At 48.5% G+C, this 18019-nt stretch overlaps 1 pseudogene; it reads right to left on the bottom strand.

Moving 5' to 3' along the window:
* Positions 1 to 605: 605 nt before the first annotated feature.
* Positions 606 to 787, bottom strand: LOC126520995 (U2 spliceosomal RNA; annotated as a pseudogene).
* Between the last annotated feature and the right edge of the window lie 17232 nt (positions 788 to 18019).

Below are 18019 nucleotides of genomic sequence, written 5' to 3'. Positions count from 1 at the left end.
CATTGAAAAGGAAAGTATACAATCAAAGCATTTACCGGTGCTGACATATGCGGCAGAGACTTAGAGACTGACAAAGAAACTTGAGAACAAGTTGAGGACCGCACAAAGAGCGATGGAACGAAGAATACTAGGCATAACTTTAAGGAACAGAAAGACAGCGGTTTGTATGAGAGAGCAAACGGGCATAGACGATATTCTAATAGACATCAAGAGAAAAAAATGGCGCTGGGCAGGTCATGTAATGTGTAAATTAGACAATCGTTGGGCCATTAGGGTGACATAACGGGTACCAAGAGAAGGGAAGCGCAGTAGAGGACGGCAGAGGTCTAGGTGGTGCGACGAAATTAGGAAATTTACAGGTGCTAGTTGGGATCGGTTGGCGCAGGACAGGGGCAATTGGAGATCGCAGGGAGAGGCCTTCGTCCTGCAGTGGACATAAAGAAGAAGAAGAGGAAGAAGAAGAAGATGATGGTGGTGGTGGTGGTGGTGGTGACGATGATGATGATGAAATACCGACAGTCATTTTTACAGCGAAGCTGTACACAGCTAGGTTCCGGAAAAAATTCCGTGCGTCTATCGAGCTGTGTAGAGCGAGAATTTCTCCCCATACGTGGGCCGATCCCGAAGACAGTGCCATAGCGGGCGGACCCGTGGTGGAGGTGAAGCAGGCTTTAAGCGATCCGCCAACTTGCAAAAATAAGTTTAATATCTTCGGTCTGAATGCAACCAGTATCAGGTATTAAGCTGATAAGAGCAGATACTGTACTTTGTCCCGCATCGACCATGTCTACGTTCGCACCGCCCTCTCTTCGTCGGCGTTCCAAGCTCTTGCGTATATCATTTCCTTTCCTTCCGCTCTCCCGTGGTGGAGGTCCCGTAAGCGTGCTGCCTGCCTGGCCCGCGAGGCGGAAAGAAATGCGAACCGTCCATGTGGCCCAGATCCCGCAAACTTGGAACGTTTCACCGGAGCAACGGCCAGGTTTCAGAGGGAGTTTGTGGGGAACCAATTTTGTGTGGCCTGTGTTGTGTGTGACCGCTTGCGGTTTTCGAGTGACCTCACAACAATTACTGCACTGCGGGAGGTCGACCAACGTACGATCGCCTTGACTATGGTGAAGCAGTGTGTGTCCTTGGAGTGCGGTGAGGTGCGTGTCTGTTCTACGTTCCGGGATTCGTTAGTAAAAGGTGCTGTGCCGCGTCTTGCAACAGTACGTGGGTATATATATACCCACCGGTGCCTCATCATCTTCCGAGGCTCAAATCGTGGAGGAGCGACTAGTCGCGCCTCGCCTTCTATTTTTATGCATACGAAGTTTGACACATGGCAATGGACGGTTCACCATTAAGGGACCCACATACACAGCTTCGCTGGTCATCTACATTCACAGAGTGGAATAGCCCTGAATTGTTTATGCCCTTAGATCCAGTTACATAATTCAAAGTTATTATGTATGTTATTATTGTTGTTCTAATTATCAGTATGTCAATTAGGCAGTTGTATGAAAGCATAAGGCATGTCGAAATGAGGTGTTTCCAAGTAGGTATATATCCCGTGTTTATTATTTCCGGCTAATAGAGAAAGCCCGCGATATTTGAAAAATACCATGTGACTGCGCAACCACGCGCGCGGCATAGCGGCGCCATCAGACTGTCTAATGGAAATTCAGAATGTGCAAGGAGGGCTATTAAGTGTGAAAGCTTAACAAAAATCTGCCAATTGCAAAAAAATAAAATGATTTCAGTAACGTCGTTATTATGGCACGCAAAGCACTGTGGCGCGTAACACTATATTAGAAAGGGAACATCGAAACGTGTATCGAATATTGAGAGAACAAGCCCAAGAATACTGGCATCAGCTTTTGATGACGTGTTTCAACAGCGCAGAAATTTAAGTTGCTTTCTTACACTTCACGCCAGTGGCGTAGCCAGGGGTGGCACACCGGGCTCTTCCCCCCCCCCCTCCCCCGGAAGATTCTGTGTTAGCATGTGGTCTCTCCTGCCTACCCTCCCCTCCCCCCTTACCAATCCCGTCCCCAGTCCAGTGCGTGCCACCCCATTCCCCCTACGAAAGGAATTCTTGCTGCGCCACTGTTCTATGCGGAGAATTTGGCTCTACACTGTGGTGAACACTATCATCGAATGTACGCTCAACTCCTACTTTTATGCGCTCAAACAACTTCGCTCGTGGACGTTGTTAATCTAGGTATCAACAACTGAAGTACACAGTGACTAAGGAAGTTAATTATGTCTATATTATTTTTAAAAGTCTATACGTACGCTAGCATTTACGTAGTTTCTAGTGTATCTGCGCGTATCTAGATGGCGCCTTTACAGCTGGCTTCTCAACAATAACAGACATTGTTAGAAGCCCGCTTCTGTAATTCTTTTTGTTGTAAATGTGATAGCTACCACACTGGAATTCTTTTTATATGCACGTGTAAATGAGGACCCTGCGATGGAGGAAGCAAGCGTTATTGTAAATAAATAACGCATAAAGGCAGGTCAGCCGGTGATCGGTCCCGTAGTCATCCCAGTCCTGAGAGTGGCATTCAAACATTTGCAACGTAAGAGCATAAGGTGTCTGTGTTGTGTAAGTGATGCGGCAACTCGCAGCGCAGCGCGTGGTTGTCAAGGTGGAGACCATCGTTGAAGGCATCATTGAAGGCGAAGTCCACATAGGCAGACGACCCAGCACAACGTGCGCCCGCAACGAAAAATGCCGCAGCCTTCGTAGACTTGACCCACCGGAATCGAACTATACACTCCTCATGCCGAATGCACGGAAAAGTCGAATCCCAACTGTAGAGTTGATTTGACTTACGTGAATGACGTATAAATCTTCCAAGTTCTCACAGAGCCTTATACAGGGTGTCCCAACTATCATGCTCCAAGATTTAAAGATATGCAAATGCCAGGTAGCTGGACAGAATCGAGGTAACATTGCTTTCCGTCGCTTGGAGATAAACAGAATAATTATATAATTAGTCTTAATTAATTAGCCAACTTCTTAAATATTATAATTAGATTAGAAGTGTCAATGAGAAAATTGTAGAACGACATGAAAAACTACCGATACAGCTTCCTGTTGCTCAATGCGTGCTGCATGAAATTGTGTGTGTGTTTTTTTTTTCCCAGCATGAAAGAAGCCCTCAAATACACGCAAAGTGCCTTAAGCGGCCAGTCGCGCGGCAATTTTGCGTGCAGTCGCGGGCTTCTTCTTCTTATGATGAATGGCGAGGCGCTGCTGAGCTCGAGGTCGCGGGTTCGATGCCGGCTGCGGCAGCTGCACTTCAATGGGTGCGGAATGCCAGAACACCCGTATACAGTGCGCTGGGTGCACGTCGAAGAGCCCCAGGTGGTCAAAATTAATCCGCAATCCCTCGCTATGACATGTCTCATATATGTATTTGGGGCACGTCATATGTCGCGCCCGTATATGTCATTTGTGTCTCACTTCGTGCTCGTTTGCTTATCGCCGTAACCTTTGTTTTTAACTCATAATCAGATCGTGGTTATGGCGCGTAAGAGCCTAGAATTTAAAGGGACGCCTTCTACGTAATAACCTTCATCGCCCATTTTGCAGCTCGTGAATATTCTACGCGTACTGCTCCAGTGCGTCCACGGAGCAGCCGTGGTAACCGTGACCATAGATCCCCTGCGCAAACCTATGGCTTCGCGACCATGTTGGCCCTTTGCTTCGGTGGTTCGTACACACTCGTACAAAAGCGGTTGTCAGTGGCGCGAACCCGGTCGCTGCAATCACCAAAGGCCGCCGCCGTCGAAATTTACGGTCACCGGCTCGTCTTCACGAGTGGCAGAGATAAGATAAGCGGGCGCATCCGGGCGAGGCACATGTTTCCGGGCGGCACGTTCTTTGTGCGGAGCCGGTGTTTGGGGGAAGCGCGCTCCGACGACACCCCGCTCCGTCCGAACGGTCTTCGCGATATTTTACAATGAAGTGGGGGGAAAATTAACTAAATGTTGCACCCGTATCTTCTATAATTAGAAAGTTTGGGGTAGAATTATTACTAGGTATCGTTATAACATACAGACAAAAGTCCCATACTCGACGACTGTACCGGGATCCTTAGTTTTTTATAAAATCAGTGAAAATGTACAAGTTGCAAAATAAAGCAATTGTATGCAGACAGAATACATAGACAAGCATTCTGAAGAAAAAAATCAAGTCGGTGTATCTCTGCGATGCGAGGGGAAAAAAGCGCTTAAAGGAACTAATCAACTCAACAATGAATACTTACAGAGTACCTCATACATACATACATACATACATACATACATACATACATACATACATACATACATACATACATACATACATACATACATACATACACACATACATGCATACATACATACATACATACATACATACATACATACATACATACATACATACATACATACATACATACATTTCATACTGTGTAGTAAGCGCCCCATGGCGCTCACTACACAAAGTAATTAATTTTAGAGCTTTGCTCGAATGATTGGAGATAATTAGGAAAACCTAGTTAATTGACGTGAAGTGGGTGTTTTAAATGTGGGCTAGAAATTCGATCATAATGTCATAGATGCGAAGCTTCTCACAAAGCGGCGAAAGTAAGAGCTCATGCCGACGAAGATGCGAAGATGGTTTCGCTTGAAAAACGGCCCGTTTTCGTAATACATGGGTTGCTAAGTTTGCGCTGTTGCATCTCCTACATTTCTTCTGTGTTTCTATACTTCTAAATCTTCTACATTTCTAAAGTAAAATACCTTTACAGATATTGTTAGTAGAGCCGTGCCATGTTTTGAGGCAGTGCTTGTTCTGAGTGCCACCACTTAACTGGAGCTATTATTTCAGGAGAATACCAATACCACGATTTGGTTACTTCTTTTTTTTCATGCTCTCAGATGTTGCAAAAGTAATTTCAATATGCTACGAAAAGGAGTGGCAATGGCTGGTTTTGTTCTTTGTGTGGCAACAGCGTTTCAATGGCGTTCAGTGGCGAGAGCCTTCGCCATCTTCGCTGCTTGCTTGTAATTCGGCGGTCTTGACTCGTACCCTGGACAAAACGCATTCCGGTCAAGGGCGTCTTCTGGCTATACTGTAGAGAACTGGTGAGTTGAGTGACACCGTTTTTTAACCGTTCACCTGAAAGCTGTGCTGGCAAATGGGTCGCAGGAGTGCAAAGCATTCCTGCCAGTGCCCATCGGATACCACGTGGTGAGTCGCGGGCCCACTGTCCACTGCCGGCCACCCAAACTAAACTGTTTGTCGACGAACTCACCAGATTGTCATAAGGGGTGAGAGTGGGGGGAAAAGGGGGCGGGCGTCTGATCGTTGCGCTTTCCGAAAGCACGAAAGTACTGACGTGCTCTGCCAGGTAACATGTGTACTCGAAGGCTTTCGGTGTTACTGTAAACGACGATAGGAAACCGGTCTGGTATGCGCACCAGTGTTTCCAATCCTCCCGCATAATCTCGCGCTCTGCTTTTCAGGTACAATGACGAGCAACAGTTTGGAAACCGTGAGTGCAACGGAGAGGCTGTTTTATTTCATAGCTTGGACATGAATGTATACGTGCGCCCTTTCCACGTATAGTGTGTCTTTCAATGACTACCTGCACTGCCGTATATATATATATATATATATATATATATATATATATATATATATATATATATATATATATATATATTGAGTGGTCGTAATTTTTAAGTTTTTGCTTACGATGGCGCGCTCTTTCTCTATAGTCACGCATCTGTCTGAGTCTCGTCGCCGTTCTAAGCCATTATATATGTACAGCGCAGCGCCACGGAGCTGAAACCTCACTGCTGAGTCTTATGCAAATTGGTGTTATTAATTAGCAAGTTCATCTTTGCTGATGCTGGCTATGAGTCTGATTCATTGTGTAAGGTTGGAGGTGGCGTATGCAGGTAACTTTTTGTATCGTATACATATCATTCAGCTATGCCTTGTTGCACGTGGAACCATGTATTCATGGGAGAACGTAGAACACGTTCTCATAAGTTGTCCTAAACTAGAACCGCAATTATGTTCTTTGAGTTCAAGAATATATCGTCTTGATGATCGTATTTTCGGTATATAGGGTGAGAGAGGGAGAGAGAGAAAAGGAGATTAACTTTTTCGTCAAACGAGGAAACGAACTACATCGTATTGGTTACGCATCAGTGATGTATGGCATGGGCTTATTACTTAAGACATTCGGCGCACATATACGACTTGGAGGATAAGCAAACATCAACGAAGTACGCAAGAGCGAAACAGAAGGCGTAAGCTATTCACGTGGTACAAGGCCGATGAAAACGAGCTAAAGCTAAAATCTGCCAGCAAAATATGGGCCCATCAGTGAAACAGAGAACATAGCGTTGTCCTCAGTAACAACAAGTTGATGATATCCTTTTGGCTTAATTAGTGATGGTGCGGAATAATCAAATTTATTCTCATGTTTGCTTACGGAAGAGAAACAGAAACTAAAGGCCGTATGGCGTGACAAACGCTTCTGCAACAATTCGGCACACAGGCGTATACGAAGTACGGAAATCACACACGTGCCGAAATCACAGCGAGTGTCGCGATACAGAACATTAAAATTTAAGAAAAACGTGTACAAAAATACAATAGAAAGCACTCACGTTACACTTTGCTACAGTGTGCAACTGCTACTTAAAGTGTTAATTGGAAAGTGGAACTTTTAAAATGGGAAATGCAAGTTGCCGTAAGGCGTCTCGTGAGCTTTACTGATGGTGGCGTACGAGAAAATTTCTGGCTCACTCGACGTGCCGCAATACGTCGAAGAAATGGCTGAATCACGAGGAACAATGCAAAAGGTCTGCTTGTTGTGCACGTTGTGGCAACGTTGATTTCGGAAAAGCACCACGTAGAAGAGCACGTGTGACGTTTTCACGCGGTCTTGAGTGTCTGATCGCAAAACGGCAACCTCGCTGAAGCGCGATTTTCTCAAGCGGCTTCGGTGCCCGCCACCGGAGCTCGACGCTCCGGACCATCATCCTCTGCCGCCATTTGTTCTATGCTCCCTGTCCTCGCAGTAGGCTAGCCCGCTTCCGCCGGCCCCGACTCTGCAAGGAAACTCCTCTATCGACTAGTCTTGTGACAGCTGTGTATTTCTCGTTATCTGGGACCACTTCGCGCAGGAGCGCGCACCGGACAACCGCGGGCCGTGTGAAAGGGGGATGGTTTTCGCACCCGCAGAGAAAAGCATCGGCGAGAGAGCCCTTCCGCGACGACGCTTCTTCGTGCGAGCCGTGGCGGCGACTTGTGTCGCCCCGCTGAGAGCCCCGAGCCCATTGGCACGTCCTGTAGCATCTCGTCTTTGTCCCTTTGTGCTCGAGTCCCGCGGCTCTGCACTCGGGTCCCTTATGCCCCGACAGTGCTGCTGCCTCCTCGGTTCTTTTCTTTTTTTTTTTTTCTGGTCCGCAGTCGCGGCGGATGGTCCCCGTCGCGTGAAAAGACATCTTTAACAGATATCTCTTTTCTTTGGCACCCGGGAGTTACCTGCCTGCCATGCGTCTTGAGCACACTGCGTGCGGCCGCCTCGCGCTTTATTTCCTTCCACTTCTCTCTTTCCGCATTCGCGCCCGCGCGTTCTTCCGTCCCCGTCGGAGAGTCGAATGCCTCCTCGAAGCCGTTCTTCCGACGCGCGGCCCGGCCTGCCTTCGGCGTGATCTGTATGTCTCCGCCGGCAACAACAGCCGCCGCTGTGTCCGCATTTAGTGCAGTGCAGGAGAACGCGAGCAGCAGCCGCGGCTTGCCCAATCAGAAAAGAGCCGGCCCAGGTTCGAAAGCCCGCTCTGCGCCGAGAAAGCCGTTCGGAGCACGTGGCCACCGAGTGTCGCACGCACGCCAGCTGCGACGCAACAACGCGCTGCACATCCGTGCCGCGGTGTCGCATTCGAGCCCGGACGTCGCGCTCGTGTATACACATTCTTTCCGCTCAGGCGTACGTCGTAGCGGCTCGTTACGCTTCCTGTTACGGCGCCGCTGCACCCAACTGAGGAGCGCAGGGCGCCGCGCGAGCAGCGAGGTTCGGCAAGCCTCACGAAGGCGGGAAGAAAGGAAGGTGCCGCTGGCAGGCGAGAAACAGTGTGCAAATGAAGCGACGTTTACGAGGCCGCACGTGCGCCGGGCCGCTCTTATTTACGGCGGCGCACCTGCTGCGGCTGCTGCTGCCGCGGCAGCGACCGCCGCCTGCGGCACTGGGCTGCCCGACCCTCCTCGGCCGTGTCCGCCGTTGCAGATATCTTCCGTCGCGGCCGCATAATCGCGGCGACAACCGGTTCGATCTGGACTCGGGTCCGCGCGTCCGGGCAGCGGGCCGGGGATAAGAGCAAGAGTGATGCGCTCCCTTTGTCTTCCAGAGTCCGGCGCACGGTCAGCGCGCGCGAGGGACCGCTAAAGGTTGCGGGGAGGAGGAGGAGGAGGAGTACGGGTCTACAAAGGGACGCTCGTCAATTACGGGGGCAGGTGAGCGGACAAAAGGCGGAGGAGAGAGACGGGCCGCCATCTGTCCGGCGGCGGCGCGATTGTCGCGCGGACGTGTCTCATTCTGCGGGGCGCTGATGAAGCGATCAAAGCGAAGCTCCCCGCCGCCTTTTGCCAAAGGGCGGATTATGGCTTCCTCCGCAACGGGGGAGGAGGAGAGGAGGCGGGGGGGATACTCTCCCCACTGAAATGGATCTTCAATTGGATTCCGGCGCAGCCTCGGCGCTCAAAGGGCGCCAACCTTCGCGGCTCGGCACAATGGGCGCCCGCCCCGGGATGCGCCGGCCGCGCTTTTCAGGGCGCGCCCCCGGCGTTCCCACGACGAGCCGCGTCCCCCCTTTTTTGAATGGGAAGAGTGGGGGGACGACACCGGCATGAGAAGCACCGCTGTCGAAGCCCAACGGACCTAGGAATGTCCGCGCGCGGCGAGAGCGCCTTTCCAGGGCACCACTCTGCCACCGACAAGAAAGGGCTTAAACGGAGGCGACGTCAACGTGACGACTTTATTTCGCCCCGTGGAAAGAGAGCGAGACAATAAAGAAAAATAGGACGCTTGTGCCCGCGCTTCAGAAAGAGCGGCGAGCGTTATCATGTCAGTTGGCGCATGGCCCAGTGTTCGCGCATTGACTCCGCTGTGTCCTCACCCTGTTCCCCGGGGCCGAAGGTCATCGGAGTGACTTACACAGTACACGCAGTGCTTGCAAGCTATGTTCAGTGACTTGCCTGCGAGCTATGCGCGAACTGCATGCAGAGCCTCGTGGCCTAGCTTAGTCCTCACTTTCTGCAGCATTGCGTCTTCTGTGTTTATTTATGTGGTCACGGTCATCGGTTTTAGCGCCATGCGCGAGTCAGCACTCGGACTTTTCAGGTACAGCGTGGTTACAACTCTGTCAGCTCCTGCGTCCGTCTTCTTCCGCCGAGCAACTTTCAGCCTCGGAACTCGATAAGGAACGGAGACAGTCAGCGTGGCTTGGCTGCCTCCCCACTTCTTTTTACGAGCAATGGCGCCTTGTCAGGGTTCAGTCGGAGCGACCGTGGCGTCGTCTGCGGCAAATTTGACCAAGCCGTGTAATCAAACAAAGGCCCATAGTTTTGTGCCGGACTATATATACATCCCTGTCGATTCCGATACAAGCACACAAGCGACTGCAGGCGCTATAGGAGGTCAGGGGTTCAATTCACAAAGCTTTTCATTAGCAAATACATTTCTCTGTTACCCGACTACCTTAGTAATAAAATATTTTGGCTGTCGCGACTGGCCCGTACTGTGTTCTTTCGAACAGCGTCACTCTATGAAGCACTTTGTCGATACGAGAACTGATACCTCGTGACTAAGGGTGTGCGAATATTTACAATTTCGAATAGAAATAGAGTAGTCCTTGCTTTTAGGTTTGATTCGAGGATTCGCTATTCGGAATGTTCGTATATATTTCTGTGTGTGTGCGTGTGCGTGTGCGTGTGTGTGTGTGATGACAACACTTCTTGGACCCTCGAACGAGAGAGAGAGGTTCCTGCTGCAAGGGAGCTGCGGCTGCTGTGGTTGCCACGGTTGCTGCGCACGGGCATCAGTGAGCGCACGGGGCCAGATAAGCGCTCAGTAATATTCAGTCGTTCATTTTGCATAGGCAAAGCATTTTGTTATTTAAATATTAGCATCACGATTCCATCTCTTTAAAGCAATGTGCGGCGCTGTAGTGTCGCACTGCTCTCTTTGAACGAACTCAACACTCTGCGTCGATTTAGAAATTGATATACGCGTTGTTTCTATACGCCTTCCTTCGTCTTCGTTTTTTAGTAGGCTGCTGTTATTATCCGTGAACTCTACGTGAAACTGGCGACATGATGTTGCCTTGTGTCGTTACTGTCATTACCACGGCGCACAAGATAACTGAAAATAGTTGTTTCTCATTCACAAGCTCTTCAGTTGACCGGGCGTCCCTTTACGAACGGTATTGCATGCATATAAACATGCCCCTAAATAACCTATGTAACCAATGTTAATCTGCCTCCTTTATTTACCAACATGATTCCACGAGCACTTTACATTCTACTGCGTGCATATATCAAATATTTGATAAATTCGATTCTCCACTATAGGAGGGCGTTTCCTTTTTTCGAATTTTCGATTCGGCAATTTCACTATGCGAACACCCATGCTCGCGAAGCCGTGTCTTTCTTCTTAATATTGTCTGTGCTGTTTCAGGATGTCGAACTCGTAGGTGTTGGCCCACTTTCGCCCCTATGTTTAAGCGTGCAGCAGCGATGTGGTAGCATTACAAGTAGAAGCCGGTGGCAGTGCCAAAAGAGAGCACTTGCCTGTAAGGGTTGCTCCTCTTACCGATCACGGCCAGACACTCCAGAATTCTCTTCAAACAGTTCATAGAATTTCTACGATTTCAAGAATTGTTTGTATACTTTGCACTCGTTCGTCCCGAACGAATGTTTGCTCACATACGTATGGCTTATAGTTTTCATTTTTATAGGGGAGTTCGAACAGTGACATTGCCGAATCGAATCAAGTACGACAATTCGACAAAAGACTTTTGAGTATCGAATGGAATAACGAACATTTTCTCATGTCTAAACAAAATGAAAAATTACGTTCTCGCGCACTCCTTTTGATAATAAAATGAGGCTTATATATGTCATTTGACGCATGTGTATAATACCGTTCGCAAGTGGACATCCCAATTTCTCAGCGCCCAAACCAACATCCAGTTTCTCAAAAAGAGAACGAGATAAAAACACTAGTGAGAGGTGGTGGTATACGTTACCTTGCACGTGAGGTATTCCCGATCTACGGGTGCCTTCGCCATCCCGTTTGAGCGAAGCGCGAGTGTCCTTACTTGCAAGCAACCTCGTCATCATTACGCATGTTACGCCGGTTTCAGCTTCTGCACTATTAGCTCCTCAAAGTTTCACTGAATCAAGGCATCCACTGACAATGACTTTTCATTCTATAGTTGATTCTTTGAAATGATTTTAGTGCAGTGAACACTGCAAAATAGCGTAAGCTTTATTTTCCTTCTTTCTTTTCATCTTAGTGAATTTTTCGCGGAATCGGTATTTCGGGATAGTGTCGAATATTGCTTCATCGTGCAGATTAAGTATTTTACGGTGTAGTTGATTTTTAAAAGTACGCACACACAAATTAGCCCTCTTCCTGAAAGTCAGCGGCGCCACAGCGGTGGTTGAAAACAATGCCGCGCCACGTATGGACTGATCACAACGTTACTGCATGCGCGAGTGGACGTCTTTTCATTGCGCGCGAGTGTCCTGGGAAGCGTGATCATCGTTGACACTTGAACGCAGGCAAACGGCCAGAAAATAACTAGCACGGTTACCACTTCGCTTCGTGTTGGTTATATGCACCTGTTCTGGCCACTGCGCGCGTCGCGCAGTTGCTCTTCGCGCGAATGTGTTGTGAGATCCGCCGCTTATGAGTGGAGCCCACCGACACGTAAGCACGAATCGAGCACATACATTGCGCTTGAGTGTTCTCTATCCGTGTTTGTGTGTCAGCAATGTCACCATTAATGTTATTCAATATGGACACGCACATATACAATGGTTATAGACAAGGAAATAGGGAGCGAACAGGCCGACCTCTACCACCCAGGGGGGCACAGCGCCTGCCTATACTATTTAGAAAGGAAAGTATAGAATCAGAAGTTGAGGATAGGGGCAAGGAGAAAGAAAAAAAATAATACTATGACAGGCCACAAAGACTAAAGTGAAGCAACGACAAGGGCTTGCAAGGGAACTTGCCAATCTGCTTCAGCTTCTGCTATGTATTCCCTGATGTTTCAGTAAAGTCATGCTGTTTCAGCTATACCCCCGTCGAAGCACTACGTAACTGCTCTTCGCGTTCCGGTAAAAAGCTGCAGTGTACGGAGTCCTGCACTTTAGAATTATTTCCCTTTCTCTTTAGAACTATGTGGCGACTGTGCTTATTCTTGCTGTGTGTGTTTTGATTGTGCATATCGGTTGCGAGAAGAGCTCCACCCCACGGCTCAGCTGCAATGCGGGCGGCATAGCGTCGCATAGTCGGTGCCGTTGCATTAGTCGCTACTTAGATTTGAGAGCGGGAATGGTTGTGCAGCAACCTTGAATAGCGAAAAGCCACAGAAGATTTCCTATTGGTCTATTAATTGCAAGCTGCACGACCAGATTTTGCTTGTTCTTGCTCTTCCTTTTTCTTTCGTTTTCTTTTTCTTTTGTGCCAGTCTGTAACGCCGACTTTCCGTACGCGAAACAAGCGTGCCTGAATTTGAGCGTACTGAAATTTATGTAGAACCCTGGACAATGCACAAAGGACAGCAAAGGGAGAAATAGAGACAAGACCAAAGCGTGGTATGTAAACCTGATTATGGCAGTACACAACGCCCCGATCTTCGAGAAAATGCGTGTACGGCCAGTAAAAGCGGCGTGAGCGCGAGGAAGAAGTACTATGCGGTTAGATAATATTTCGTAGAAGGGAAGATGAAAAATAAGAATGCGTAAGAAGAAAGAAAAGGACGCTGGGGGGAGGAAGCACTCGTAGCGCATCGACTGTTGCTCATTCGATCTCGCCAGGCCGTGCCGCGTCCCTGCCCAGCGGGGAGGGCGAGCGGCGCGCGGGAAGCGTGGCGCCGTCGGTGACATGGCCGGGGGCACGTGCCGAGGCGCGCCTGACTAAGCAGCAGCCCCGCGGCGAGCCTTCCGAGTCGGGCTTCGCTCACAGCGGAGGCCACCTGCCGGCGCGGCTAATGCACTTCCGCTGTCGCGACCCGATCGAGAAGCCGTGTTCGTGCCCATCCTTTCAGGCGACGGCGGCACCCGCGCGCATATACCTGGCTCGAGCGCGCGCCGGAAAGGCAGTAATTTCCGCCGCGCGATGACCATTGATCGCGTTTCCGCAGAGCCGCAGGTGTCGATCATCGAGCGGCGGTAGTGGCTCGTCTTCGGCCAGCGAGCGATATGGCCCCGCGCGCTCCGAAGGGGTCGGGGAGGGCCCGCAGCGATCACGGTAAAAGGGGGTGGGGGAGAGAAGCAGAAGCGGGTTAGAAGCATGGGTGCCCCCCGCAGGCAACTGTAGGGGGTCGAAAGCTTGCGGTCAGGGCACTCGCAGCAAAAACACCGGCCGCGCATGCAGTGCAGAATGACTTTGTCTCATACCGATGAAAAATGGCGCGCTACTTATTCGTCCCCCAAATAACCTCAACGATATCGCTAGTGCTGGGTCTTGTGCCTATTCTACGACGCTGAATGCCCCACAGAGGCGAAACCGTCTCGAAAGTTTCCCATAATATATAATTTGAAGCGAACAATGTGTACTCCCCCAGCTTCGAATGCTTACATCTTTGATTTTCCGCCACTGAAGCTTACACTTCACTACTAGAATGTATCCCCAACCATAGTCCTTTGAAACAATTTTGCAAACGCTAAAAAAGTGTCCATCAGTCGTTGGACACTTGAAACCAAGACGATTTTACTTACTGTTGGCGTAACATGCAATTCGGCACCAAGTCGAGAGTGAACGTATACATGCCATATGGTCGAAAAGCACAACTGTCTATATGACGCTGAGTAGTCCTCAAAAGATTAACACTTTCTTATGATCATGGTCATACATTAGCTGAGGTTTCACGTGTTGACCATTTTCGCAGCGATCCCGTGAGCGCTGCCATGTTTGATCACGTGGTGATGCGTCCATTGCTTGCCGCAACTGCCTCCCTTGTCTCCGTGTTTACAATGTATGCGTATGACGCCGGGGCGGCTTAGCAAGCCTCTGTTTCGGGAGATATCGTAGATGGTCACTGGGTGGACGACACGAAGCTTTCGCCACAGCTTCAGAGAACATGCAAAATCGCTTTCGAAGCTGATTAAACTATGTCCAAATGGCACGAGCAGTGTATATTGTGTTTGTTCTAAAAGCGGGGCTACCCGCCGTGGTTGCTTAGTGGCTATGGTGTGGGGTTGCTAAGCATGAAGTGACGGGATCAAATACCGGCCACGGCGGCCGCACTTCGATGAGGGCGAAATACGAAAACACCCGTGTACTTAGATTTAGGTGCACGTTAAAGAACCCCAAGTGGTCGAAATTACTCGGTAGTCCCCCACTGCATGCGGCATGCCTCATAATCAGCAAGTGGTTTTGGCGCGTATAACCCTAAAATATTTTTAAAGCGGGGCTAATTATGTATTCCAAGCTATTCAAACTTTTCGATCATGAATTGAACCAAGTTTAGTGTGTTTTGCTCTTCGTTCTTTATTTGGCGAACATTTTGAAGCAGCGGCTTGTCGCGTTTCTGACTCAGTAAAGTTCTTCGGTGCGGTCACTATCTGATTATTTTCTGCCTAATTGCTCGCGGCTGTGCTCAGTTCCGATATATTTGTTCTTGCTGCGCACAATGTTTGAAACGTAGCTGTTTTGTAGATTGTAATACCTTTCAGCAAAGGTTTATTATCGATAGAAACTCATGTGGGCCTAGGGGAAGGCTACAGCGCGGGAACCCACAGAGGCAAAGGAGGCAGACAGAGTACACAGCGCTGACTTTCAACAAAAACAGTTTATTTCGATGCTGCGCAACTTGTTTTAAAGTAGACACTTGGCAAAAAAAGGAAGAAGATCACACATGCGCAAAGAACCCTATGAAGAGAGAATTATGACAGTAATAATTGAGGCGATAAACACGCAAACATTTAGGCTCATGTGTGTCTTGTGCTCTAATTATTCTAAATGTTCTTTAAAACTCCGCCGCAGAATATCGAATTGGCACATGCTCAATTATTCTCAAAACTATATTTTCCATTATCTCTTGCATTATATATATATATATATATATATATATATATATATATATATATATATATATATATATATATGTATAATATATATATATATATATATATATTCTGTCCCTGTCAATACTTTACAGCATTGTTTGTTCCCCATGCTACCACCACCTAGTTTAGTATTAAAACGCTGTTTTTCTTTTGTTTATTTTTTTTTCTTCCCGATGAAGACTTTTCCGCATTGCATGCTCCACACACTACAACCACACTTTTGTATTCAAAGCCATATTTTTTCTTTTCTTCTTTTTTTATCCAGATGGATGGATGGATGGATGGATGCAAAACTTTAATGAAGGTCCTGAGGTACGCGACTCAGCGTGCTGCGGGCCGCTCCCACGTTGGGACAGTCAGGCCTTGCCCGACCGCCGCATCGTGGGCCCTCTGGACAGCCCATAGTTGCGCCCCGGCATCGGGGCTCTTGATAGCGGAGAGCCACTTGTCCTCATTGATTTGTTCCGTGCCTCGTAACGAGGGGCAACGCCAGAGCATATGGTCTAGGCGAGCGATGTCATTGCATGTGCCTGCAAGAACTAGTGGCATAGGTGTCGGGATAAATTTTGTGGAATAAAGCCGGGTTGGGATATGAGCCTGTTTGCAATAATCTGAGGGTCAATGCCTGCGCTCTATTTAACTTCTTGCGTGGAAGGGGAAAGTCTCTCCTGCCGAGATAAAAGTGCTGCGCAATTTCGTTGTATGTGGTCGGCTGATCTCTGTTCTCCACTACTGCGGGCCGGCATTGGAGTTCTCCATGGTCGCGGTAAGCGAGACCTCGCGCCTTGGAGTGGGCCAGCTCGTTGAGGTTTGTGGGGCCTCCCATGATGGATCCCATGTGAGCGGGGAACCACGTGAGAGTGTGGGTGCCGATGCTTTTGCCGTCGAGGATGCGACAGGCTTCCTTACACACGGCGCCAACGCTGAAGGCGCGGATGGCTGCCCTGGAGTCGCTAAAGATATTGGCATGTCCGTCGTCCAGGAGGGCCAAGGTAATGGCCACTTGCTCGGCCGCACGCGACGACGTGCTTCGAACCCAAGCGGCGTTAACGGTCGAACCCCTGTGGTTGATCGACACTACCCTTGAAATTGTTGCTGTTGCCATACTGGGCCGCGTCAACGAAGCAGCTGCCGCCCGGGAGTTCTGTTGCGCGGCGTAGGAGGGCCACCGCACTAACATTTTTTTCTTTTTTTTGCTGACAAACACTATTTTTGTATAATGTAGCCTGCTACTGTTGCCACAATTGTACTAACCCCCATTTGTTTCCTGTTTAGGAAGTCCCAATTATACTTCACCTGTTTGTACTACTGATGAAAATAACTTCAACTTCAACTAATTGCCGCGAGAGGTTCGATTGTGTAGTAGCCCCCAGACCAAATGACAGTAGTTTGGATACGAAGCGAAGAGGGCATTATAGATCAACAATTTTATTGACTTCAGAATTAAGTAGTGCTCTCGGTTCAGTATTCCCGTTATCGCACTTAACTTCTGTAAAATGGCATTGACATGCTAATCCCACTGCAGTGATTCTGAAAAATGCACACCAAGTACCCTAATAAAGCTCACTAGCTCCATCTCGGAGCGACGTAAAACAAGGTTACCTGTTATAGAAACCTTCCCACGTATAGAATGAAAAGTCACAGCCTTTTTTTTTTTTACGGCGAAGCAGTTAAGGGCTGCTTTCCCCATTGTCGTGTCCGCGTGTAGAAAAAATCCCGAAGTTAGTGCAATGCTGGGCCGACCTGAGACGCGGCGGAGGTTAAATTAAAATTAATTAAATTATGGGGTTTTACGTGCCAAAACCACGATCTGATTATGAGGCAGGCCGTATTGGGGATTCGAATCCGGAAATTTTGACCACCTGGTGTTCTTTAACGTGCACCTAAATCTAAGTACACGGGTGTTTTCGCATTTCGCCCCCATCAAAATGCGGCCGCCGTGGCCGGGATTCGATCCCGAGACCTGGTGCTTAGAAGCCCAGCACCATAGCCACTAAGCAACCGCGGCGGGTCCGGCGGAGGTGAAGCAGGCGTTGAGCACTCCCCATGCGTGGGCCGATCCCGAAGAAAGTGCAATGCCGGGCCGACCCGCGGCGTAGGTGCAGTTCGCCATTACGAGGCCCCCATACACAGCTTCGCTGGCCATCCTTCTTCACAGAGTGGAGGGGCACCGAGGTTCTTTTTTTTTTATCTTTAATTTGTTATTAGCTGTCCACGTGATTAATTACTCTCAAACGTCATTACCTTTGTGAAAAAGATTGGCATCTGATGAAGACGAGACAAATACGCTGGTGTCGTCAGCATAAATTATAAATTTATCTTCTGAAGATTTATGACCTATGTCATTTATGTATAAATTAAAGATCAAAGGCCCGAGAATGCTACCCTGCGGTACTCCTGAGATTATTTGCTTTCTGTCGGATACTGTTTCATTCATCGATACAAACTGACGTCTTTCTAAAAGATAACTTTTGAGTAGCATCAGGGCAAGCCACGGATGCCATAGTGACTGAATTTGTCAAATACAATTTAATGATTTCGGTAATCAAAGGCTTCCGTAGAATCAACAAAAGCTCCAACAACAAATTGTTTCTCTTCAAATTTCTCCAATATATATTCTTTCTGATTGAGAATAGAAATCCGTACTGACATTTCGTTATCACG

This window comes from Dermacentor andersoni, chromosome 3 (genome assembly GCF_023375885.2).
Source record: "Dermacentor andersoni chromosome 3, qqDerAnde1_hic_scaffold, whole genome shotgun sequence".
Lineage (NCBI taxonomy): Eukaryota > Metazoa > Arthropoda > Arachnida > Ixodida > Ixodidae > Dermacentor > Dermacentor andersoni.
Note: the sequence above shows the minus strand (reverse complement) of the source record. Positions and strands in the feature narration are given on the sequence as shown.